This window comes from Pseudophryne corroboree, chromosome 8 (assembly GCF_028390025.1).
Source record: "Pseudophryne corroboree isolate aPseCor3 chromosome 8, aPseCor3.hap2, whole genome shotgun sequence".
Classification (NCBI taxonomy): Eukaryota; Metazoa; Chordata; class Amphibia; order Anura; family Myobatrachidae; genus Pseudophryne; species Pseudophryne corroboree.
In genome coordinates this window covers 321,368,696-321,396,245 of record NC_086451.1, presented here as the reverse complement: position 1 = coordinate 321,396,245, position 27,550 = coordinate 321,368,696, and the positions used below count along the sequence as shown (strand labels likewise).

Genomic DNA, 27,550 nt, shown 5'->3' with positions numbered 1-27,550 from the left:
GTTATTGCTTGTTAATTTTTGAAGCTGAAGGTACAGTAATATGGATTGGTTTCACATAACCAAATTGTAGCTGTCTGAACTCCTCAAGTGATGAAGTATCTTGAGACAAATTGTTGGGATGGCAAGTTCTTTTAGGAGTTCTGTCTGGACTGTAATACAGTACAAAGAATGGAAGTTGATCAATCAATGTATTTACCCATCACAGGTTAATGCAAGGGAGGGGTTAATGCAGACAAGAAAAAAAATTGCCCAGCATACTGCAATGGGCCAGTAAAAAAGACTTGCATCCTGCATAATAATTAAATGCAGCAATCTTAGTTACATACATTTGCAAACATATGTAACCCACCAGCAATAACTACCTTACTGATCCTTGTAGTGCCATATTGGAGCATCCTGGCATGCCTCCAGGTGAGCTCAACCCCAGTTATGAAATAAATAAATTTAAATCACAAATTGGTGCTATTATAATATACTGATGAGCGGGTTCGGTTCTCAGAGAACTGAAACCTCCCCCCACCAAACATCCCGTTCCGAGCCTGTTGCCAAGTCCGGCTTGGGACTTCCCACCAGACTCAGAAACCAAAACGAGGCAAGACATCATAATCCCACTGTTGGATTCTCATGGGTTTTGGATTCCATATAAACAGATGCACGTTGCCGCCATTTTCACGCTGGACAAACATCTGTCTCCCTGTGGGTGGTGGCACCAGGTGGGGTCAATGTGTGCTCTGTAGAAGTGCTGTTCCTGTCACTGTGGTGTACCTGTGCTGTTAGGGGTGCTGTAATGGCTGTTACAGGTGGTTTATGTGCTGTTAGGGATGCTGCAACTGTACATGGTTGTTGCTGTCCTGGCTGTCACTGTGTTGTACAGGGGGTAGGGGCACTATCTTCCTGTATGCTGTGAAAATACAGGGGTATTGGCTATAAAATGTACAGTGAAAATAAATGTACACTAGCCCTGTCTTTTATGCTGTAAAAATTCAGGGGTGCTGCTGTTCAAATAAATGTACTCTAACCCTGTCTTGTATGCTGGAAAACAATCTGGAGTGCAGTGAAAATAAATGTAAACTGGCCCTGTCCAAAAAGCTGTAAAAAAAATCTGGGGTGAAGTGAAGACAAATGTACACTTGCCCTTTCCAATATGCTGTAAAAATCTGGGGTGCAGTGAAGATAAATGTACACTGGCCCTGTCTTGTATGCTGTAAAAAATCTGGGGTGAACTGAAAATAAATGTACACTGGCCCTGTCTTATATGATGTAAAAAATCTGGGGTGCAGTGAAGATAAATGTACACTTGATCTGTCTTATATTATGTAAAAAATCTGGGGTGCAGTGAAGATAAATGTACACTTGACCTGTCTTTTATGCTGTAAAAAATCTGGGATGCAATGAAAATAAATGGACACTGCCCCTGTATTTTATGCTGTGAAAAATCTGGGGTGCAGTGAAAATAAATGTACACTGGCCCTGTCTTTTATGCTGTAAAAATTCAGGGGTGCTGCTGTTAAAAGTACATTGGCCCAGTCTTCTATGCTGTAAAAAATATGGGGTGCAGTGAAAATAAATGTACACTGGCCCTGCCTTGTTTACTGTAACAATACAGGGGTGCTGTTGTTAAAATAATGCTGGTGCTATTATAATTTACTGATGAGCGGGTTCGGTTCTCAGAGAACTGAAACCTCCCCCCACCAAACATCCCATTCCGAGCCTGTTGCCAAGTCCGGCTTGGGACTTCCCACCAGACTCAGAAACCAAAACGAGGCAAGACATCATAATCCCACTGTTGGATTCTCATGGGTTTTGGATTCCATATAAACAGATGCACGTTGCCACCATTTTCACTCTGGACAAACATCTGTTTCCCTGTGGGTGGTGGCACCAGGTGGGGTCAATGTGTGCTCTGTAGAAGTGCTGTTCCTGTCACTGTGGCGTACCTGTGCTGTTAGGGGTGCTGTAATGGCTGTTACAGGTGTTTTATGTGCTGTTAGGGATGCTGCAACTGTACATGGTTGTTGCTGTCCTGGCTTTCACTGTGTTGTACAGGGGGTAGGGGCACTATCTTCCTGTATGCGATGAAAATACAGGGGTATTGGCTATAAAATGTACAGTGAAAATAAATGTACACTAGCCCTGTCTTTTATGCTGTAAAAATTCAGGGGTGCTGCTGTTCAATAAATGTACTCTAGCCCTGTCTTGTATGCTGTAAAACAATCTGGAGTGCAGTGAAAATAAATGTAAACTGGCCCTGTCCAAAAAGCTGTAAAAAAATCTGGGGTGCAGTGAAGACAAATGTACACTTGCCCTGTCCAATATGCTGTAAAAATCTGGGGTGCAGTGAAGATAAATGTACACTGGCCCTGTCTTGTATGCTGTAAAAAATCTGGGGTGAACTGAAAATAAATGTACACTGGCCCTGTCTTATATGATGTAAAAAAATCTGGGGTGCAGTGAAGATAAATGTACACTTGACCTGTCATTTATGCTGTAAAAAATCTGGGATGCAATGAAAATAAATGGACACTGCCCCTGTATTTTATGCTGTCAAAAATCTGGGGTGCAGTGAATATAAATGTACACTGGCCCTGTCTTTTATGCTGTAAAAATTCAGGGGTGCTGCTGTTAAAAGTACATTGGCCCAGTCTTCTATGCTGTAAAAAATATGGGGTGCAGTGAAAATAAATGTACACTGGCCCTGCCTTGTTTACTGTAACAATACAGGGGTGCTGTTGTTAAAATAATGCTGGTGCTATTATAATTTACTGATGAGCGGGTTCGGTTCTCAGAGAACTGAAACCTCCCCCCACCAAACATCCCATTCCGAGCCTGTTGCCAAGTCCGGCTTGGGACTTCCCACCAGACTCAGAAACCAAAACGAGGCAAGACATACTAATCCCACTGTTGGATTCTCATGGGTTTTGGATTCCATATAAACAGATGCACGTTGCCACCATTTTCACTCTGGACAAACATCTGTCTCCCTGTGGGTGGTGGCACCAGGTGGGGTCAATGTGTGCTCTGTAGAAGTGCTGTTCCTGTCACTGTGGTATACCTGTGCTGTTAGGGGTGCTGTAATGGCTGTTACAGGTGTTTTATGTGCTGTTAGGGATGCTGCAACTGTACATGGTTGTTGCTGTCCTGGCTGTCACTGTGTTGTACAGGGGGTAGGGGCACTATCTTCCTGTATGCTGTGAAAATACAGGGGTATTGGCTATAAAATGTACAGTGAAAATAAATGTACACTAGCCCTGTCTTTTATGCTGTAAAAATTCAGGGGTGCTGCTGTTCAAATAAATGTACTCTAGCCCTGTCTTGTATGCTGTAAAACAATCTGGGGTGCAGTGAAAATAAATGTACACTGGCCCTGTCCAAAAAGCTGTAAAAAATCTGGGGTGCAGTGAAGACAAATGTACACTTGCCCTGTCCAATGTGCTGTAAAAAAATCTGAGGTGCAGTGAAAATAAATGTACACTGGCCCTGCCTTGTTTACTGTAACAATACAGGGGTGCTGTTGTTAAAATAATAGTACACTGACCCTGTCTTATATGCTGTAAAAAATCTGGGGTGCAGTGAAAATAATTGTACACTGGCCCTGTCTTATATGCTGTAAAAATTCTGAGGTGCAGTGTAGATAAATGTCCACAAAATAAAAGTACACTGGTTCTGTATGCAGTAAAAATACAGGGGTGCTGCTGTTTAAATAAAAGTACACTGGCACTGTATGCTGTAAAAATACAGGGGTGCTGCTGTTAAAATAAAAGTGCACTGGCCCTGTATGCTGTAAAAATACAGGGGTGCTTTTGTTAAAATAAAAGTACACTGACCCTGTACGGTGTTAAAAATACAGGGGTGCTGCTGTTAAAATAAAAGTACACTGGTTCTGCATGCAGTAAAAATACAGGGGTGCTTCTGTTAAAATAAAAGTACACTGGCCCTGTATGCTGTAAAAATACAGGGGTGAGGCAGTTAAAATAAAAGTATACTGGCATGTACACTATAAAAATACAGGGTTGCTGCTGTTAAAATAAAAGTACACTGGTCCTGTATGCTGGAAAAATATAGGGGTACTGCTATTACAATAAAAGTACACTGGCCCTGTATGATGTAAAAATACAGGTGTGCTGCTGTTAAAATAAAAGTGCACTGGCCATGTATGCTGTAAAAATACAGGGGTGCTGCTGTTAAAATAAAAGTACACTGGCCCTGTATGCTGTAAAATACAGGTGTGAAGTGAAAATAAATGCACACTGGCCCTGTCTTGTATGATGTAAAATTATAAGGATGTTGTGAAAATACAGGGGTGCTGGCAGTTAAAATAAAAGTATACTGGCATGTACACTATAAAAATACAGGGGTGCTTCTGTTAAAATAAAAGTACACTGGCCCTGTATGCTGTAAAAATACAGGGGTGAGGCAGTTAAAATAAAAGTATACTGGCATGTACACTATAAAAATACAGGGTTGCTGCTGTTAAAATAAAAGTACACTGGTCCTGTATGCTGGAAAAATATAGGGGTACTGCTATTACAATAAAAGTACACTGGCCCTGTATGCTGTAAAAATACAGGGGTGCTGCTGTTAAAATAAAAGTACACTGGCCCTGTATGCTGTAAAATACAGGTGTGAAGTGAAAATAAATGCACACTGGCCCTGTCTTGTATGATGTAAAGTTATAAGGATGTTGTGAAAATACAGGGGTGCTGGCACTGTCTGCGGTTGCAATGTCTTGGCCTGACCTTCACAACACTGTATTGAAAGAGGAGGCTCCTAACACCATTTGTATGTCCTCTGCAAGTGCTGGCAGGAACACCACCAGTCTAGTTGCTGATATTGAGAATGAGGATGTCACTGTAGAAGTACACAAGGATGAGGACATGGGTGTAGCTGGCGCTGAGGAGGATGTTGACGATGAGCATTCTGATGATGATGTGGTTTGTTTGAATAAGGCACCAGTAGAGACAGTTGTTGGCCATAGGATGAAAAATCCCATTGTCATCCTGGGCAAAATACCTAAAAAGCCACCTCTTCTGTGTAGAATAATTTCTCCACAAATCCAGACAACAGGTGTAAAGCCATCTGTTGTCTGTGTCAATCCATAATAAGTAGGGGTAAGGATGTTAACCACCTAGGAACATCCTCCCTTATATGTCACCTGCAGCGCATTCATCAAAAGTCATTGTCAAGCTCAGAAACTTTGGGTAATAGTGTAAGCAGTCCACTGATCTAAATGATGTGGCTTGTTTGAATATTTTTTCTCTGTGAGGCTGAGGATGTGAACACTGAAGAAGGGGTGGGAATCTGAGGATGAAGATGACATATTGCCTCTGTAGAGCCAGTTTGTGCAAGGAGAGATTAATTGCTTCTTTTTTGGTGGTGGCCCAAACAAACAAACCAATCATTTCAGCCCTAGTCATGTGGCAGACCCTGTTGCTGAAATGATTGATTTGTTAAAGTGTGCATGTCCTGTTTATACAACATAAGGGTGGGAGGGCTCAAGGATAATTCCGCCTTGCAAATGTTTTCTTTGCCACATCATTCCAGGGGTTCTGCCCTATATGGGATGCTGCCCCTCTGCCCTATCAGTCCAGGGGTGCTGTTGCCTGTCTGCTGTGCTGTGTAATTCTCTAGGGCTGCTGCCTATGCTGTATAAATCCATGGGTGCTGCTGTATAATTTCAGGTGTGCTGCTGTACTTGATCCTAGGTTTAAATTAAAGCATAGAGCAGATATGAAACAAGCTTCAAAAATCACAAACAGATTTGTGAAAGCATAGCCGCAAAGGTGGAAATAGAAATTTACATTTTGATAAGTGTTTTTTACACATTTGTGGTCAAAATCAGTGTGACTCAGAAGAGACTGAATCATTATCCAGCGCAACTGCAAGAGAGGTAAAAGTGAGATTATCTGCCGGAGCATTAGAGAAAGGTTCTTCTCAATTATTTCATGTTAGGGACTTACTTAAATGAATGTCTCCAATTTGTCAACCTTAATTTTGATTTAATATTGATCTTCTTTACCTAAGGGCTGCGTAGGGTTATCGAAAGATCTTGCGGTGTTAGAAGAGCAAAAATTCAGTGATCTTGCATTGCATCAGCTTTCCATTGCACTGCAGCACTAGATGGGCAAGGAGCTCCTGTGAGGCAAAGCAGTTACTGAATAAGGCCCAGTATGGAGTCTCATTGTGGTTTACAGCCAGGAAGATGCCTGGCTTGCCAGTCTGTGGAATGCTGTGGGCATAGAGGTTAGCATTGCTTCCTCCCACAGTCCTACTTATAGTTTGAAATGATTTTGACTGTAGAGTGGTAAACTCCACTAGGGCAGGGGCTGAATAACAAAAAATTCACTGCACTGTCCTGCTTAGTACTGTATCGTACCCACCTGAACTCAACTTGCCCCATCCGGGGTTGCTTTATGGGCTGCTAAAACATCTAAGGGCTGCTTTATTTAAAAATTAAATATGAAAAAAATAAACAAGACACACAGGTATGCTCACATGCGTGTAACTGGGAGCAGTGAAAAACAAAAATAAGGCATCTGCCACAAAATATGTAAATAAAAATGCAATTACAAAAAATGGAAAAAAAGAAACCCACAAGATTTTCCTCAAAATAAGTCTCCAGACTCCGTGGAAGGGAAAATATTTAATCTTGATCCTGTGGTATACACCAGTTTATTTGCATGCCAGCATTAAATCCGAGATTATTTTAATCCCTGAACATGGAGAAGGGGGTACAAATTTGGAGGCTTTAGCCCCTAGTTTTTCAGTTTGTCCAGTAATGTGGTAATTGGGGGTAATTCAGAGTTGATCGCAGCAGCAAATTTGTTAGCAGTTGGGCAAAACCATGTGCACTGCAGGTGTGGCAGATATAACATGTGCAGAGTGAGTTAGATTTGGGTGGGCTATTTTGTTTCTGTGCAGAGTAAATACTGACTGCTTTATTTTTACACTGCAATTTAGATTTCAGTTTGAACTTACCACACCCAAATCTAACTCTCTCTGCACGTTATATCTGACCCACCAACACTGCACATGGTTTTGCCCAATGGCTAATAAATTTGCTGCTGCGATCAACTCTGAATTAGGCCCATTAAATATTTGCTTGGTTGAAGACCTTTCCGTTCCACGCCAATATAGGAGTGGAGGTAAAAGCTTGTGTGTAGATCCTGATTGCATGTGCCTTTCTAATTTTTAATCAATTGACACTGTCCTCTTGCTGTTGCCTCTTCTCATAATGTGAGAAGTCATCAAAGAAGGAGGTGGTACAATATGTTTGTAGCTAGCTATGATTCGGAGATCTTGGTGAGCTTTTTCCAGGGGGACCACCTGTCGCTGAAATGATGGGTTTATTAAACTGTGCAAGTCCTGTTTAAACAACATATGGGTGAGTGGGAGGGCCTGCGTGGTTAGGTGGACCCAAGACAATTCCATTTTTTTACCTTTGCATTATGTGCTCTTTGTGGCCTATTTTTTAAAACTGCCATCCTGTCTGTCACTACAGTGCCATTCCTAGATGGGCCAAGTGTTTGTGATGTCCACTTATGTTGCTTAGCTTCGTCATCCAGCTACCTCGGTGCAACCTTTTGGCCTAAAAACAATATTGTGAGATGTGAGGTGTTTAGAATAGACTGGAAATGAGTGGAAATGAATGTTATTGCAGTTAATAATACCTTAGGATCAAAATTACCCCCAAATTCTGCTGTTTTTATTTTATTTTTTCAAAAATCATCCATAACCAAAACCAAAACCAAAGGGTGGTTTTGGCAAAACCAATCTAGATCAAAAACACGAGCGGAGATCCAGATCCATAACCAAAACACAAAACATGAAAAGTGTCCCCCGCACATCTCTATTATAATATAGTATAGGATCACCAGGACAGAGACACCTTGCTCTGGCTGTTGGCATATGTATGTAATTGATATATCTGCATTATATTATCAAGTATCATGCAGGGGAATTTGTTTTTTTTTCTAGTTCAATGTGGGCTGAAGGTGCCAGGTGTTGTCTCCTCAGCTGGATCAACTACCATACAGAGAGGATGATTCTGTACCTCAGCAAGTACTGGAGCTAGGTAGGGTGGAAATACATGTGATAAGCCTGAAAAGACAATATAATGTTTAGGTAAGTATCCAATAATATCAAGTACAATTTGAAAACCAGTATTGCTACCTACTCTGACCTTTAAATGTCCTTGACATTTTTAAAAAAAAATGCCTATTTAAAAAAAATTAAACTGTATTTATCAGGTCAGTTTTAAAGAACTGACATTCACAATTATTATTGGAAAAAAAAGTTAAGTTGGTTATTTAAGTGTAATGAAAAGAAATTTAGCAAAAAGTAAAAAGTGAATGACAGTCACAAACTTTAGTAAGTTAAGGGATATACACACTAGATGACTTTTATCAAAGAGATTTTATCAAAGTACCAATATCTCTATCACTGTTGACAACACCATCTCCCCTGTCCCCCAACTCCGCTGCTTGGGCGTCACTCTTGACTCCTTCCTCTCCTTTGCACCCCACATCCAAGCTCTGGTACAATCCTGTCGGTTCCAGCTAAGCAACATAGCTCGCATCAGGCCATTACTCTCCCAGAGTGCTGTAAACGCTGGTTTACTTACAGGACTAAAAGCAACACTTTAAAAAGACATTTAATACACTTTAAATGGAGCAGCTGCGGCCGCTGTACTCAATCCTCAACCTACGTACTTATTACACCATTAGCGTACAGAGCCCCGTACCGTATACGCACTTTGCGTACAAACGCCGCGCTGGCTGTACAAAGTACACTCCGTGCGTACACACCCAAAGATACTCCGTGAGCCCTTAGCAGCTACACATGTGATTGTAATACACTTAATAACCTTAGCAGGGAAAGGAAACACGACACCAGATTGTATTTAAAATGCCGGGTTCCGACACACCAACATATAATTACTGAAAGGGGGTTACAATAACAATACAATACAATACAATAGAATAATGGCTACAGTCAATGGTACATACTTGTTTGGTTTTCGCCTGCGCTTCCCAGTCTGGTCCTCAGTAATCAGGGTAGATGACCTTAAGAGTCTGTGTGTGACCTGGCATGCAGCTGGCTCTTTTATACAATCTTCCAAAACTTAACACAATGGATACTGTAATCTCTTTGTCCATTGGACACAGGGATGGTCATTTACAGTACAGGAGAGGTCATAGGTTGGTTTGAATAGGTGGGCGATGTCTGTTCCAGGTGCACTTGCAGGTGGTCTCCTCTGGGTTCCCGCCGCATAACAAATGTACAGTAAATACAGTTTATATTTATATTCTGCTCCTGCGCAGAACTATTCGCAGGAGCGTGCGATCTTCTGCAAACCATCACCGGAATATTGCCCTTGAAATACCATACAGCTGGATACCAAACACCACCTTATAACCTTGTTCTGTCCCCTCCTATCCTGTAAAGGTGAATCCCTTTGTTCTGATACCATTTAAACTGTTGTAACTTGCTGGTGTGATGCAGGGAGACTATGTGTGCATTGTGCACTATTTGGATTAAATATGTAATGTATTTTTATGGCTTTTCCATGCGAATACAAACATTACCGTAAATACTCATGCCACGCGGTAATGCGCAGGACCGCGGGAGCGACCATACGCAAATTGCGAATATGTGCACGCACAGCAGAATAAGTACGTGCACGGAGGCCATCTGTGTGTAGTATGGGGGTCATTCCGAGTTGTTCGCTCGTTGACGATTTTTGCTTTACTGCGATTAGTCGCTAACTGCGCATGCGCAAGGTTCGCAGAGCGCATGCGCTTAGTAATTTTACACAAAAGTTAGGTATTTTACTCACGGCATAACAAAGCTTTTTCATCGCTGTGCTGATCGTAGTGTGATTGACAGGAAGTGGGTGTTTCAGGGTGGAAACTGGCCGTTTTATGGGAGTGTGCGAAAAAACGCAGGTGTTCGAGTTGCAAAATGCAGGAGGGGCTGGAGAAACGGGGGAGTGGTTGGGCAAATGCTGGGTATGTTTGTGACGTCAAACCAGGAACGAAAAGGACTGAGCTGGTCACAATGGCTGAGTAAGTCTGGAGCTACTCAGAAACTGCTAAGAAATTTCTATTCGCAATTCTGCTAATCTTTCGTTCGCACTTCTGCTAAGCTAAGATACACTACCAGAGGGCGGCGGCTTAGCGTGTGCAATGCTGCTATAAGCAGCTAGCGAGCGAACAACTCGGAATCACCCCCTTTGTACGTGATGTGTGTATTGCAATATTTTTCGACTTCGACAGTGCAAGTAAACTTATCATCCACTCAATGGTCATCTCACGACTCGACTACTGCAATGTTCTCCTCACTGGCCTCACTCGCTCCCATCTTGCTCCCCTCCAACCTGTCCTCAACTCCACAGCTAGGCTTATCTTCCTCTCCCGCCACTCCACATCTGCCACTCCCCTTCGACAAAATCTACACTGGCTCTTATTCCCCTAAAGAATCCTCTTCAAACTCCTCACCCTCACATACAAGGCCATCTCTAATTCCACTGCTCCCTACATCTTCAACCTCCTCTCCCTTCACACTCCCTCCAGCCCCCTACGGTCAACCAATGACCATCGCCTCTCCTCTGCTTTGGTCACTGCTTCCCATGCTCGAGTTCAAGATTTTGCCCGTGCTGCACCCCTTCAGTGCAATCCGCTCCCCCACTCCTTTAGACTCTCCCAGACCTTGCAAAGCTTCAAACGGTCACTACAAACCCACCTATTCATCAAACTATACCTTTCCGGTGCATAACCTAGTCCTGAGGTTTGTAGTGCCAGCAGCACTGTGTCTCACCTCCTCTTTGTCGCAACACTGACGATGCCCTCGCTGGACATGCTCCTGACCTGGCGATGTGTTTTTGGTGCTGGAGGCTGAGCTGGTGGTGCTGGGGCTTGATGGTTACTTGAGGCTTGCTGGAAGGTGCAGCAGTACCTGCGTCTGGGGCACTTGGCCAAGTCTGAGGGTAGAAAGCTGCTGCATTGTTGGGGAGATTACTGGGCAAGGTGTGGTTTACACTTGGCCAACGGAGGTTCCACTTCATGGCCCCTACTTCTTTTCACGTTGTGACCCTTGTTTCCCACCTTGTTTGCCCTCTGTTGCTGCTCGTGGATGCCCACCTGACTGGCAAGGTCCAGCTGTGGCAGGTGGCTCCAGTGCATGACCAGGGCTGGATATGCCCCCACGGCCTCCACCCCCCAATATATATATATATATATATATATATATATTAGAGATTAGCGGGTTTGATTCTCTGAGAACCGAGCCATACCGAACTTCACTACCCGAGTCCAGATCCGAGTCAGGCTCTGGTTTTCCCACCTGACTCGGAAACCAGAATGAGGCAAAACATCATCATCCCGCTGTTGGATTCTCGCGGGATTTGGATTCAATATAAGGAGCTGCGCGTTCCCGCCATTTTCACTCCGGCATTGGAGAGTGTAGAGAGAGGAAGTGTCTCCATTCTCTCAGTCTCCATGTCTTGTGCTGCATTTGTCCAGTCACAGTGGTAGTGTCCTCTTGCTTCCATATATCCAGTGCTGCTGTGTAAGTCCGGTCCAGTGTTGCTGTATTGTGCTGCATCAGTTCAGTGGTGGTGGTGTATTGAGCTGCATCAGTCCAGTGATAGTGTCCTGTGCATCGCCCAACAGTCATTCCAGTGACCAGGCAGTCACAGTGGTATACTCTGTTGCCATATGTCCAGTGCTGCTGTATAATAATAACAAGTCACTAACAGTGTTGCTGTGCTGTCCTGCATCAGACCAGTGGTAGTGTCCTGTGCATCAGCCATCACTCATACCAGTGACCAGGCAGTCACAGTGGTATACTCTGCTGCCATATGTCCAGTGCTCATGTGCCTCATATTGTGCTATATAACTCTAGAAAAATTATGGAGAACAAAACTTTGGAGGATAAAATAGGGAAAGATCAAGAACAACATCCTCCTAGTGCTGAAGCTGCTGCCACTAGTCATGACATAGACGATGAAATGTCATCAACGTCATCTGCCAAGGCCGATGCCCAATGTGATAGTAGAGGGCATGTAAAATCCAAAAAGCCAAAGTTCAGTAAATAGAGCCAAAAATTTTTTTTAAATGGTCTGAGGAGAAACGTAAACTTGCCAATATGCCATATATGACACGGAGTGGCAAGGAACGGCTGAGGCCCTGGCCTATATTCATGACTAGTGGTTCAGCTTCACATAATGATGGAAGCCCTCATCCTTCTGCTAGGAAAATGAAAAGAGTTCAGCTTCAAAAAGCACAGAAAAGAACTGTGCGTTCTAAGATGGAATCACAAATCCCCAAGGAGAGTCCCAGTGTGTTTGCGGTTGCGATGCCTGATCTTCCCAACACTGGATGGAAAGAGGTGGCTCCTTCCACCATTTGCACGCCCCCTGAAAGTGCTGGAAGGAGCACCCACAGTCCAGTTTCTGATATTCAAATTGAAGATGTTACTGTTGAAGTACACCAGGATGAGGATATAGGTGTTGCTGGCGCTGAGGAGGACGTTGACAATGAGGATTCTGATAGTGGTGTGGTTTGTTTAAATGAGACACCGGGGGAGACACCTGTTGTCTGTGGGATGAAGAAGCCCATTGCGATGCCTGGGCAAACTACCAAAAATGCCACCTCTTTGGTGTGGAATTATTTCTCTACAAATGCCTCTGTCAATCTGTAATAAGTAGGGGTAAGGATGTTAACCACCTAGGAACATCCTCCCTTATACGTCACCTACAACTCATTAATCAGAAGTCAGTATCAAGTTGTGAAACTTTGAGGAAGAGCGTAAGCAGTCCACTGACACCTAAATCCCTTCTTCCTCTTGTACCCAAGCTCCTGCAAGCCACACCACCAACTCCCTCAACATCAACTTCCTCCTCAGTCAGGAACTTCAGTAGTACTGCAGGCCATGTCACTGTCAAGACTGAGGATTTCTCTCCTAACCAGGATTCCTCCGGAGGATCCTTGAGTGGTACGCCTGCTGTTGTTGCCATTGCTGTTGTTGCTGATGAGAGTCGATCGTCATACCAGAGGGGAAGTCGGAAGACCACTTGTACTACTTCTAGTAAGCAAATGACTGTCCAACAGTCCTTTGTGAGGAAGATGAAATATGACAATAGTCATCCTTTTGCAAAGCGGATAACTGAGGCCTTCATAGCTATGTTGGTGTTAGACGTGCGTTTAATAGCCGCCATTAGTTCAGTGGGACCTACAGAATTGTTTGAGGTACTGTGTCCCCGGTATCAATTCCCATCTAGGTTCCACCTCTCTAGGCAGGTGATACCGAGAATGTACAGAGACATCAGAAAAAGTGTTCTTAGTATGCTATAAAATGCAGTTCTACCCACTGTCCACTTAACCAAGGACAAGTGAAACAGGGCAGACTAAGGACTATATGACTGTGACAGCCCACTGGGTAGATGTATGGCCTCCTGCAGCAACAACAGCAGCGGCACCAGTAGCAGCATCTCGCAAATGCCAACTCATTTCTAGGCAGGCTACGCTATGTATCACTGCTTTCTGTAAGAGGCACACAGCTGACAACCTCTTAAGGAATCTGAGTAACATCATTGCAGAATGGCTTACCCCAATTAGACTCTCCAGGGGATTTGTGATATCGGACAACGCCACCAATATTGTGCGTGCATTACATCTGGGCAAATTCCCACACGTCCCATGTTCTGCACATACAATTAATTTGGGGGTGCAGAATTTTAAAAAAAATGACAGGGGCATGCAGGAGATGCTGTAGGTCAGGGCTGGCCAAACCGGTCCTCGAGATCTACCAACAGTTAATGTTTTCCAGGCCTCCTGGAGACCTGTAGAACTGTCAGTTAGGAATGAATGTAGCACATCTTAATTAGTAATGACTACACCTGTGCACTAGCCAGGTGGTCTGGAAAATGTGAACTGTTGGTAGATCTCGAGGACCGGTTTGGCCAGCTCTGCTGTAGGTGGTCCGACCAATTGCGGGCCACTTTTGGCATTCAGCCACTGCGTGCCAAAGACTGGAGCGCAATTAAACACGCCTGAACCTGACCTGCCATCAACTGAAGCAAGAGGTGGTAATGAGGTGGAATTCAACACTCTATATGCTTCAGAGGAGGGAGGAGCAGAAAAAGGCCATTCAAGCCTATACATTCACCTACAATATAGGCAAAGGAGGGGGAATGCACATGACTCAAGCACAGTGGAGAATGGTTTCTGTCTTGTGCAAGGTTCTCCAACCCTTCGAACTTGCCACATGTAAAGTCAGTTCAGACACTGCCAGCTTGAGTCAGGTCATTCCCCTCTTCAGGATTTTGCAGAAGCAGCTGTAGAAATTGAAGGAGGAGCTAAGATGGAGCGATTCTGCAAAAAAAATGTGAGACTTGGATAGAGCCCTTTATTCGCTTTGCCAGGATTCAAGGGTGGTCAATCTGTTAAAATCAGAGCATTACATTTTGGCCACCGTGCTTGATCCTAGGTTTAAAGCCTACATTGTATCTTTCTTTCTGGCAGACAGAAGTCTGCAGAGGTTCAAGGACCTGCTGGTGAGAAAATTGTCAACTCAAGTGGAACGTGACGCGTCAACAGCTCCTCCTTCACTTTCTCCCACAACTGGGACTGCGAGGAAATGGATAAGATTTCCGAGCCCACCCGCTGGCAGTGATGCAGGGCAGTAAGAAGCGAGTGCTAACAACTGGTCCAGACTGAAGGAGCTGCCAATGATTACTGACATGTCTATTTTCACTGCATATGATTCTGTCACCATTGAAAGAATGGTGGAGGATTATATGAGTGACAGCATCCAAGTAGGCATGTCAGAAAAAGCTGCAGGACCTGCAGCGAAACGCGTCAGGGATCAATCTTTTGGGGGCCATCACCTATTGGAAATTTGCTGCCACGTTATCCGGACCAGGACTGGACATTGTGCTTATCATTTGGACCTTTTGAACACTCCATCCAACTGAACCACCACCACTCCTTGGCAACTAAGGAGACACCGCGATGCAGTGAGGACCCACAATTAACATCTTGAAGGGACATCAATTCCTCCAGCGGTACAACTGTGGTAACTAAATATCATCCAGAGACTGCGCCGTCAGTCCAGAGTAGTTCATCCATTGCACTATCCAGTCCATATTAATTGGGAACGGACTACATTAACAGCAGGCAGCAATATTGTGATCCCTCAATTTTTTAGCTAATACTATTTAGTATTATATTATCCATTTTATATTCTATCGTGTTTATAGTGTGTTAATGATCAAAATTGATTAAATTATTTTATATCAGCACCCAATCCTTCTATTATATTTTTATGTTTATATACATCTATTAGCGCTGCTAATTGTTCTTTTCCTTTGTTGTGTTTAAATAGGGGGTGACTAACCCAATTCTTATAGCAGCAGCTGTTTGAGCAACAGCACCTTTAAGCGCCCGATCTATTTATCACACTTGATAGATTACTTTCTTTGCTATGTCAGACAGTCTGTATGTATACTGGCAGGAAAAAGAGACAATTTGGATGCCCTTGCATAAACTGGATTTATTTTACCTAAGTTGCCCCCCCTCCAGTGTGTACTCCGAAAGAGTGTTTAGTGCAGCCGGTAACCTTGTCAGCGATCGGCATAGGAAGTTATTTCCACAAAATGTGGAGATGATGTTCATCAAAATATATTATAAATTCCTCCAGGAAGACCTTTATCAGCAATTGACTACAGATTGTACACAGGACCTGTGTTGGTGGATTCCAGTGGGGATGAATTAATACTCTGAGGAGGAGGACATACACAGTGAAAAGGGTGAGGAGTTGGAGGATGAGGATGAGGTTGATAACTTGCCTCTGTAGAGCCACTTTGTGCAAGGAGAGATTGATTACTTCTTTTTTGGTGGGGGCCCAAACAAACCAGTCATTTCAGCCACAGTCATGTGGCAGACCTTGTTGCTGAAATTATTGGTTTGCTAAAGTGTGCATGTCCTGTTTATACAACATAAGAGTGGGAGGGCCCGAGGACAATTCCATCTTGAACCTCTTTTTCTTCTTCGCGTCATGTGCTCTTTGGGGCCTATATTTTAAAACTGCCATCCTGTCTGCCACTGCAGTGCCACACCTAGATTGGCCAGGTGTTTGTGCCGCACACTTGTGTCGCTTAGCTTAATTATACAGCCACCTTGGTGCAACCTTTTGGCCTAAAAACAATATTGTGAGGTGTGAGGTGTTCAGAAAAGACTGGAAATGAGTGGAAATGATTGTTATTGAGGTTAATAATACCGTAGGATCAAAATTACCACCAAATAATGTGATTTTAGCTGTTTTTATGTTTTTTCAAAAATCATCCAGATCCAAAACCAAAACCAAAACACGAAAGGTGGTTTTGGCAAAACCAAGCCAAAACAAAAACATGAAGGTGGAATTAGAACCAAAACACAAAACATGAAAAGTGCCAGCCGCACATATATATATATATATATATATATATATATATATATATTGTCCAAAGGTCGGCGGCACTCGTACAGACTGCTCAAAGTGTTTTAAAAAGATATTTTCCAACGGCGTTTCTGGGATATACCCCGTCATCAGGGACAGATGTGCTGTCCCTGACGACGGGGTATATCTCCGAAACGCCGTTGGAAAATAAATTCATATCTTTTTAAAACACTTTGAGCAGTCTGTACGAGTGCCGCCGACCTTTGGACAATACATGGGGTTAGAGCAACTAACCCACGGAAGGCACCACAGCAAGTATATTGCCTTTATCCCTAATTGGAGTGCCGGGTATTAACAAGGACTCTATATATATATATATATATACATATATATATATATATATATATATATATATATATACATACAGAATAAACTGGCAAGATGACTGGATGCCCTCTGCGATGACAGAGTGTACATTACAAATAAATATGTTTATATATATATATATATATATATATATATATATTTATTTATTTGAAATAAAACAGCAGTACTACCAGCGAATATTTAAATCTCAATGCACATTGGTGTGCAGTCTAAGGCCCCTCCCTAGCAAAAAGTGTTTTTATAGACACACCTGAAGGAGTGAGACACCTTCATTCTTGGACTTGCATCTGCCCACACTTGACCCTCATTTTTATTTAACTAGGGTACCGAGCATGACTGCACTTGTGTATATGGAACAATTCTAGGTAAGTCCAATTATTCTGTACTATAAGTCAGCAATGGGGTGGCTTCTGGACTGCCGTGGCTGGGTGACAATAGGGCATTGCAGCATTACATTTAATTTGGCACTTTCACTGTTTGTTTATTATACATGTCACACCTTTTTCACTTATATTAATACACCCCATAACACTTTTTTCTCACCTATTCCTTAATCCTTCTCACTACACACAATCATTCCCTGTGATGCCCTGGGGTCGCTTGGCTGTGGTGGTTTGGGGGGTCCCATGCCCTAGCTTTGAACCCTTATAGTGTTAGGTAGTGCAGCATACTCTCCAACATGACCTGCCCCACTAGGTACAAAATGCTCTGTTTCTGGACATCCCTCTTAATTTATTATTGCCATCACCTGTGAAGAAACATCTTTCTTATCATTTAACTAGTTCAACAGAGGTGATGTAAATCATAAATTAAGAGGGAAGTCCAGAAACAGAGCATTTTGTACCTAGTTGGGCGGATCATGTTGGAGGGTCTGCTGCAGCAGAGTGGAGTCCCATGCCATGGGGCTGCAGCTACATGCATTGATCAATACATAACCAAACTCCACTATTTATTATATGCTAAGCTGTATGACATAAGTAATGCTAGAAATAGGGCTCCTAACCCCCCCCCCCCCTTTTCTCTGTAGAACTACAAGTCTCAGTAGGTAGCATCTCACATTGGCCCTCATTCCGAGTTGTTCGCTCGCAAGGCGATTTTAGCAGTATTGCACACGCTAAGCCGCCGCCTACTGGGAGTGAATCTTAGCTTGTTAAAATTGCGAACGATGTATTCGCAATATTGCGATTACATACTTCTAAGCAGTTTCAGAGTAGCTTCAGACTTACTCGACATCTGCGATCAGTTCAGTGCTTGTCGTTCCTGGTTTGACGTCACAAACACACCCAGCGTTCGCCCAGACACTCCTCCGTTTCTCCAGCCACTCCCGCGTTTTTTCCGGAAACGGTAGCGTTTTTTCCCACACGCCCTTAAAACGGCCTGTTTCCGCCCAGTAACACCCATTTCCTGTCAATCACATTACGATCGCCTGAGCGAAGAAAAAGCCGTGAGTAAAAATCCTAACTTCATAGCAAATTTACTTGGCGCAGTCGCAGTGCGGACATTGCGCATGCGCACTAAGCGGAAAATCGCTGCGATGCGATGAAATTTACCGAGCGAACAACTCGGAATGACCCCCATTGATGGCAGCTATAGGTCCCTCCCCTTAAATCACAATGCTTGTATTGATGAAAGGTAAATTACATTGACAGGCGTATGCAACTTTGTGTGACGATTTTATTTACCTTTCATCAATACAAGCAGTGTGATTTAAATAATCGCAGCGAGTGCTGCTGTATTATTTCTATAATATATATATATATATATATTAGTGATGAGCGGGTTCGGTTTCTCGGAAACCGAACCCCCCCGAACTTCACGCTTTTTACACGGGTCCGAGGCAGACTCGGATCTTCCCGCCTTGCTCGGTTAACCCGAGCGCGCCCGAACGTCATCATCCCGCTGTCGGATTCTCGCGAGGCTCGTGTTCTATCGCGAGACTCGGATTCTATATAAGGAGCCGCGCGTCGCCGCCATTTTCACACGTGCATTGAGATTGATAGGGAGAGGACGTGGCTGGCGTCCTCTCCGTTTAGAATAGAAATAGATAGTGAGAGTGAGACACTTGATTTACTGGAGCTTAGGAGTACTCAGAGAGTGCAGAGTTTACTAGTGACTGACCAGTGACCACCTGTGCAGTTTTATTATTATTTAATATAATCCGTTCTCTGCCTGAAAAAAAAACGATACACAGTGACACAGTATACCATATCTGTGCTCAGCCTCAGTGTGCTGCATCATCTATGTATATCTGACTGTGCTGAGTGCTCACTGCTCACACAGCTTAATTGTGGGGGAGACTGGGGAGCAGTTATAGCAGGAGTACATATATTTAACAGTGCACACTTTTGCTGCCAGAGTGCCACTGCCAGTGTGACTGACCAGTGACCACCAGTATATTGTATATATAGATTGTCTGCCTGAAAAAGTTAAACACTCGTCGTGTGGTGTTTTTATTCTATAAACGCATTCTGCTGACAGTGTCCAGCAGGTCCGTCATTATATAATATATACCTGTCCTGCAGTAGTGATATATATATATATTTTTATATCATTATCATCCAGTCTATACTAGCAGCAGACGCAGTACGGTAGTCCACGGCTGTAGCTACCTCTGTGTCGGCAGTCGCTCGTCCATAATTGTATACCTACCTGTGGAGGTTTTTTTTTTTCTATCTTCTTCATACTAGTAGTTAACTTTAGGAGTCTGCAGTGCTGACAGTGTCCAGCAGGTCCGTCATTATATAATATATACCTGTCCGGCTGCAGTAGTGATATATATATATTTTTTATATCATTATCATCCAGTCTATATTAGCAGCAGACGCAGTACGGTAGTCCACGGCTGTAGCTACCTCTGTGTCGGCAGTCGCTCGTCCATCCATAATTGTATACCACCTACCTGTTGTGTTTTTTTTTTCTATCTTCTTGATACTAGTAGCTTACTTTAGGAGTCTGCAGTGCTGACAGTGTCCAGCAGGTCCGTCATTATGTAATATATACCTGTCCGGCTGCAGTAGTGATATATATATATTTTTTATATCATTATCATCCAGTCTATATTAGCAGCAGACGCAGTACGGTAGTCCACGGCTGTAGCTACCTCTGTGTCGGCAGTCGCTCGTCCATCCATAATTGTATACCACCTACCTGTTGTGTTTTTTTTTCTTTCTATCTTCTTGATACTAGTAGCTTACTTTAGGAGTCTGCAGTGCTGACAGTGTCCAGCAGGTCCGTCATTATATAATATATACCTGTCCGGCTGCAGTAGTGATATATATATATTTTTTATATCATTATCATCCAGTCTATATTAGCAGCAGACGCAGTACGGTAGTCCACGGCTGTAGCTACCTCTGTGTCGGCAGTCGCTCGTCCATCCATAATTGTATACCACCTACCTGTGGTGTTTTTTTTTTTCTATCTTCTTGATACTAGTAGCTTACTTTAGGAGTCTGCAGTGCTGACAGTGTCCAGCAGGTCCGTCATTATATAATATATACCTGTCCGGCTGCAGTAGTGATATATATATATTTTTTATATCATTATCATCCAGTCTATATTAGCAGCAGACGCAGTACGGTAGTCCACGGCTGTAGCTACCTCTGTGTCGGCAGTCGCTCGTCCATCCATAATTGTATACCACCTACCTGTTGTGTTTTTTTTTTCTATCTTCTTGATACTAGTAGCTTACTTTAGGAGTCTGCAGTGCTGACAGTGTCCAGCAGGTCCATCATTATATAATATATACCTGTCCGGCTGCAGTAGTGATATATATATATTTTTTATATCATTATCATCCAGTCTATATTAGCAGCAGATGCAGTACGGTAGTCCACGGCTGTAGCTACCTCTGTGTCGGCAGTCGCTCGTCCATCCATAATTGTATACCACCTACCTGTGGTGTTTTTTTTTCTTCTATCTTCTTGATACTAGTAGCTTACTTTAGGAGTCTGCAGTGCTGACAGTGTCCAGCAGGTCCGTCATTATATAATATATACCTGTCCGGCTGCAGTAGTGATATATATATATTTTTATATCATTATCATCCAGTCTATATTAGCAGCAGATGCAGTACGGTAGTCCACGGCTGTAGCTACCTCTGTGTCGGCAGTCGCTCGTCCATCCATAAGTATACTAGTATCCATCCATCTCCATTGTTTACCTGAGGTGCCTTTTAGTTGTGCCTATTAAAATATGGAGAACAAAAATGTTGAGGTTCCAAAAATAGGGAAAGATCAAGATTGACTTCCAGCTCGTGCTGAAGCTGCTGTCACTAGTCATGGCCGAGACGATGAAATGCCAGCAACGTCGTCTGCCAAGGCCGATGCCCAATGTCATAGTACAGAGCATGTAAAATCCAAAACACCAAATATCAGTAAAAAAAGGACTCAAAAATCTAAAATAAAATTGTCGGAGGAGAAGCATAAACTTGCCAATATGCCATTTACCACACGGAGTGGCAAGGAACGGCTGAGGCCCTGGCCTATGCTCATGGCTAGTGGTTCAGCTTCACATGAGGATGGAAGCACTCAGCCTCTTGCTAGAAAAATGAAAAGACTCAAGCTGGCAAAAGCACAGCAAAGAACTGTGCGTTCTTCGAAATCACAAATCCACAAGGAGAGTCCAATTGTGTCGTTTGCGATGCCTGACCTTCCCAACACTGGACGTGAAGAGCATGCGCCTTCCACCATTTGCACGCCCCCTGCAAGTGCTGGAAGGAGCACCCGCAGTCCAGTTCCTGATAGTCAGATTGAAGATGTCAGTGTTGAAGTACACCAGGATGAGGAGGATATGGGTGTTGCTGGCGCTGGGGAGGAAATTGACCAGGAGGATTCTGATGGTGAGGTGGTTTGTTTAAGTCAGGCACCCGGAGAGACACCTGTTGTCCGTGGGAGGATAGGGCCATTGACATGCCTGGTGAAAATACAAAAAAAATCAGCTCTTCGGTGTGGAAGTATTTCAACAGAAATGCGGACAACATTTGTCAAGCCGTGTGTTGCCTTTGTCAAGCTGTAATAAGTAGGGGTAAGGACGTTAACCACCTCGGAACATCCTCCCTTATACGTCACCTGCAGCGCATTCATCATAAGTCAGTGACAAGTTCAAAAACTTTGGGCGACAGCGGAAGCAGTCCACTGACCAGTAAATCCCTTCCTCTTGTAACCAAGCTCATGCAAACCACCCCACCAACTCCCTCAGTGTCAATTTCCTCCTTCCCCAGGAATGCCAATAGTCCTGCAGGCCATGTCACTGGCAATTCTGACGAGTCCTCTCCTGCCTGGGATTCCTCCGATGCATCCTTGCGTGTAACGCCTACTGCTGCTGGCGCTGCTGTTGTTGCTGCTGGGAGTCGATGGTCATCCCAGAGGGGAAGTCGTACTTGTAAGACCACTTTTACTACTTCCACCAAGCAATTGACTGTCCAACAGTCCTTTGCGAGGAAGATGAAATATCACAGCAGTCATCCTGCTGCAAAGCGGATAACTGAGGCCTTGGCATCCTGGGCGGTGAGAAACGTGGTTCCGGTATCCATCATTACTGCAGAGCCAACTAGAGACTTGTTGGAGGTACTGTGTCCCCGGTACCAAATACCATCTAGGTTCCATTTCTCTAGGCAGGCGATACCGAAAATGTACACAGACCTAAGAAAAAGACTCACCAGTGTCCTAAAAAATGCAGTTGTACCCAATGTCCACTTAACCACGGACATGTGGACAAGTGGAGCAGGGCAGGCTCAGGACTATATGACTGTGACAGCCCACTGGGTAGATGTATGGACTCCCGCCGCAAGAACAGCAGCGGCGGCACCAGTAGCAGCATCTCGCAAACGCCAACTCTTTCCTAGGCAGGCTACGCTTTGTATCACCGCTTTCCAGAATACGCACACAACTAAAAACCTCTTACGGCAACTGAGGAAGATCATCGCAGAATGGCTTACCCCAATTGGACTCTCCTGTGGATTTGTGGCATCGGACAACGCCAGCAATATTGTGTGTGCATTAAATCTGGGCAAATTCCAGCACGTCCCATATTTTGCACATACCTTGAATTTGGTGGTGCAGAATTATTTAAAAAACGAGAGGGGCGTGCAAGAGATGCTGTCGGTGGCCAGAAGAATTGCGGGACACTTTCGGCGTACAGGCACCACGTACAGAAGACTGGAGCACCACCAAAAACGCCTGAACCTGCCCTGCCATCATCTGAAGCAAGAAGTGGTAACGAGGTGGAATTCAACCCTCTATATGCTTCAGAGGTTGGAGGAGCAGCAAAAGGCCATTCAAGCCTATACAACTGAGCACGATATAGGAGGTGGAATGCACCTGTCTCAAGCGCAGTGGAGAATGATTTCAACGTTGTGCAAGGTTCTGCAACCTTTTGAACTTGCCACACGTGAAGTCAGTTCAGACACTGCCAGCCTGAGTCAGGTCATTCCCCTCATCAGGCTTTTGCAGAAGAAGCTGGAGACATTGAAGGAGGAGCTAACACAGAGCGATTCCGCTAGGCATGTGGGACTTGTGGATGGAGCCCTTAATTCGCTTAACAAGGATTCACGGGTGGTCAATCTGTTGAAATCAGAGCACTACATTTTGGCCACCGTGCTCGATCCTAGATTTAAAACCTACCTTGGATCTCTCTTTCCGGCAGACACAAGTCTGCTGGGGTTCAAAGAACTGCTGGTGACAAAATTGTCAAGTCAAGCGGAACGCGACCTGTCAACATCTCCTCCTTCACATTCTCCCGCAACTGGGGGTGCGAGGAAAAGGCTCAGAATTCCGAGCCCACCCGCTGGCGGTGATGCAGGGCAGTCTGGAGCGACTGCTGATGCTGACATCTGGTCCGGACTGAAGGACCTGACAACGATTACGGACATGTCGTCTACTGTCACTGCATATGATTCTCTCCCCATTGAAAGAATGGTGGAGGATTATATGAGTGACCGCATCCAAGTAGGCACGTCAGACAGTCCGTACTTATACTGGCAGGAAAAAGAGGCAATTTGGAGGCCCTTGAACAAACTGGCTTTATTCTACCTAAGTTGCCCTCCCACAAGTGTGTACTCCGAAAGAGTGTTTAGTGCCGCCGCTCACCTTGTCAGCAATCGGCGTACGAGGTTACATCCAGAAAATGTGGAGAAGATGATGTTCATTAAAATTAATTATAATCAATTCCTCCGTGGAGACATTGACCAGCAGCAATTGCCTCCACAAAGTACACAGGGAGCTGAGATGGTGGATTCCAGTGGGGACGAATTGATAATCTATGAGGAGGGGGATGTACACGGTGATATATCGGAGGATGATGATGAGGTGGACATCTTGCCTCTGTAGAGCCAGTTTGTGCAAGGAGAGATTAATTGCTTCTTTTTTGGTGGGGGTCCAAACCAATCCGTCATTTCAGTCACAGTCGTGTGGCAGACCCTGTCACTGAAATGATGGGTTGGTTAAAGTGTGCATGTCCTGTTTATACAACATAAGGGTGGGTGGGAGGGCCCAAGGACAATTCCATCTTGCACCTCTTTTTTCTTTCATTTTTCTTTGCGTCATGTGCTGTTTGGGGAGTAGTTTTTGGAAGGGCCATCCTGCGTGACACTGCAGTGCCACTCCTAGATGGGCCAGGTGTTTGTGTCGGCCACTTGGGTCGCTTATCTTAGTCACACAGCTACCTCATTGCGCCTCTTTTTTTCTTTGCGTCATGTGCTGTTTGGGGGGTGTTTTTTGGAAGGGCCATCCTGCGTGACACTGCAGTGCCACTCCTAGATGGGCCAGGTGTTTGTGTCGGCCACTTGGGTCGCTTATCTTAGTCACACAGCTACCTCATTGCGCCTCTTTTTTTCTTTGCGTCATGTGCTGTTTGGGGGGTGTTTTTTGGAAGGGCCATCCTGCGTGACACTGCAGTGCCACTCCTAGATGGGCCAGGTGTTTGTGTCGGCCACTAGGGTTGCTTATCTTAGTCACACAGCTACCTCATTGCGCCTCTTTTTTTTCTTCTTTGCGTCATGTGCTGTTTGGGGAGTAGTTTTTTGAAGGGCCATCCTGCGTGACACTGCAGTGCCACTCCTAGATGGGCCAGGTGTTTGTGTCGGCCACTTGGGTCGCTGAGCTTAGTCATCCAGCGACCTCTGTGCAAATTTTAGGACTAAAAATAATATTGTGAGGTGTGAGGTGTTCAGAATAGACTGAAAATGAGTGGAAATTATGCTTATTGAGGTTAATAATACTTTGGGATCAAAAGGACCCCCAAATTCTATGATTTAAGCTGTTTTTTAGGGTTTTTTGAAAAAAACACCCGAATCCAAAACACACCCGAATCCGACAAAAAAAATTCTGTGAGGTTTTGCCAAAACGCGTTCGAACCCAAAACACGGCCGCGGAACCGAACCCAAAACCAAAACACAAAACCCGAAAAATTTCCGGTGCTCATCACTAATATATATATATATATATATATATATATATATATATATACATATAGAAATGGCAGGTCTGGCTCTCCCTGTAATAGTCACATTGCACCGGGTGCAAGGATAATGGAAAAGTTTATACATACAAGCGGGGGCAGGACTCCTGGTGTCTTGAATAACTCAGGCTCAAACAGGCATAGGTAACGGCAACGTTTCAGTGCCCTGTATTATTGGCACTTTCGGCCTGACGAAACACACCCATACATACATATACACACACACACACACACACACACACATATATATATATATATATATATATATATATATACACAGTATATATATAAAAACAGCGCACGTCCAGCAGTACACGGAAGAAAAAATACGCTATCACACAGGAATGGAATGCAACGTTTCGATGTAACATAGTAACATAGTATCTAAGGTTGAAAAAAGACAATTGTCCATCGGGTTCAACCTATTTGTGGTCTATTATGCACAATTATTTTGTATAAAATTTTGACTGAACTTGCTGACTGCCGTTCCGATTAACACCTCTTTTTTATTATTACCATAGTGCGTGACTATGCCCTGTAACCCTGGATATCCTTATCCATTAGGAATTTATCTAACCCATTCTTAAAGGTGTTGACTGAGTTGGCCATTACAACTCCCTCAGGCAGGGAATTCCAAACACGTATCGTCCTTACCGTAAAAAAGCCTTTACATCGTATTGTGTGGAATCTCCTCTCCTCTAACCTGAGCGAGTGTCCACGAGTTCTCTGTGTTGATCTAACCAAAAACAGGTCCTGCACAAGATCTGTATATTGTCCCCTAATATATTTGTAAATGTTGATCATGTCCCCTCTTAATCTCCTCTTTTCCAGTGTAAACATGCCTAGTCTTGCAAGCCTTTCCTCGTATTCCAGCGTCTCCATACCATTGATTAGTTTGGTCGCCCGCCTTTGAACCTTTTCTAGCTCCAGGATATCCTTTCTGTAGTAAGGTACCCAGAATTGTACACAGTATTCAAGGTGTGGCCTCAAAAGTGATTTATATAACGGGAGTATAATACTCTCGTCCCTAGCATCAATTCCCCATTTTATGCATGCTAATATCTTATTAGCCTTCTTTGCTGCAGTCCTACTTTGGATACTACTGCTTAGTTTGCTATCTATGAGGACACCTAAGTCCTTTTCCAGTACAGAATCCCCTAATTTTACCCTATTAAGTAGGTAGGTGTTATTTTTGTTCTTGTTACCACAGTGCATTACCTTACACTTGTCTGTATTGAAGCGCATTCTCCATTTCGCTGCCCAAGCTTCTAATTTAACTAAGTCATTCTGAAGCGACTCAGCATCCCCCTCCGCATTTATAACTTTACACAATTTGGTATCATCTGCAAAAATTGACACCATGCTCTCTAGACCTTCTGTTAGGTCGTTAATGAAAATATTGAACAAAGGCGGTCCTAATACTGAGCCTTGCAGCACACCACTTAGCACTTCAGTCCAAGTTGAAAAATATCCATTAACCACAACGCGCTGCTCCCTATTATCTAACCAGTTTTTGACCCAAGTGCATATTGTGCTTCCTAGCCCTGATTCTTGTAGCTTGTAGATAAGTCTCATGTGTGGTACAGTATCGAACGCTTTGGCAAAATCTAAAAAGATTACATCCACCTCTTTACCCTGATCTAGGTTTGTGCTTACTGTTTCATAAAAGCCAAGTAAGTTGGTTTGACAGGATCTGTCCTTCATAAACCCATGTTGATTCCTTTTAATGACCTTATTGACTTCAAGGAACTTCTGAATACTATCTCTTAGAATACCTTCCAATACTTTCCCCACTATAGATGTAAGACTAACTGGTCTATAATTACCTGGTTCAGCTTTACTTCCCTTTTTGAATATAGGCACTACTTCCGCTATACGCCAGTCTTTGGGTACCATACCTGATATTACTGAATCCTTAAAGATCAAAAATAGCGGCTTTGCAAGTTCAGAATGAAGCTCCATTAGAACCCTTGGGTGAATACCATCGGGACCTGGTGACTTATTAATCTTTATATGTATTTTACATCGTCATCAAGCAAAAAATAAATGACAGACATCTGCTCACCTTATATCCCCACCAGGTGAAACGCTACCAGCGGCATCCAGAACCAGGAAGCATGGCACCCACAAATGACGTCATCTCCCACAGTCCGTCGCCATGGAAACCGGCACTAATTAAAACAAATGTGTAAAACCAGAGGGTAAACAGGATATACATCAATAGCATAGAATATTCATAATCTCATAAAGGCATACAGTATTATACCAT

At 43.7% G+C, this 27,550-nt stretch overlaps 1 long non-coding RNA gene across 1 annotated transcript in view; it reads right to left on the bottom strand.

The window, feature by feature from the left end:
• The window catches only part of LOC134949060 (uncharacterized), a 217,327-nt gene that overhangs the window by 66,161 nt on the left and 123,616 nt on the right, over positions 1–27,550 (bottom strand). Inside the window, exon 2 of the long non-coding RNA XR_010183093.1 lies at positions 27,347–27,452. This is a non-coding gene — a long non-coding RNA (uncharacterized LOC134949060). The remainder of the gene's footprint in view (positions 1–27,346; positions 27,453–27,550) is intronic.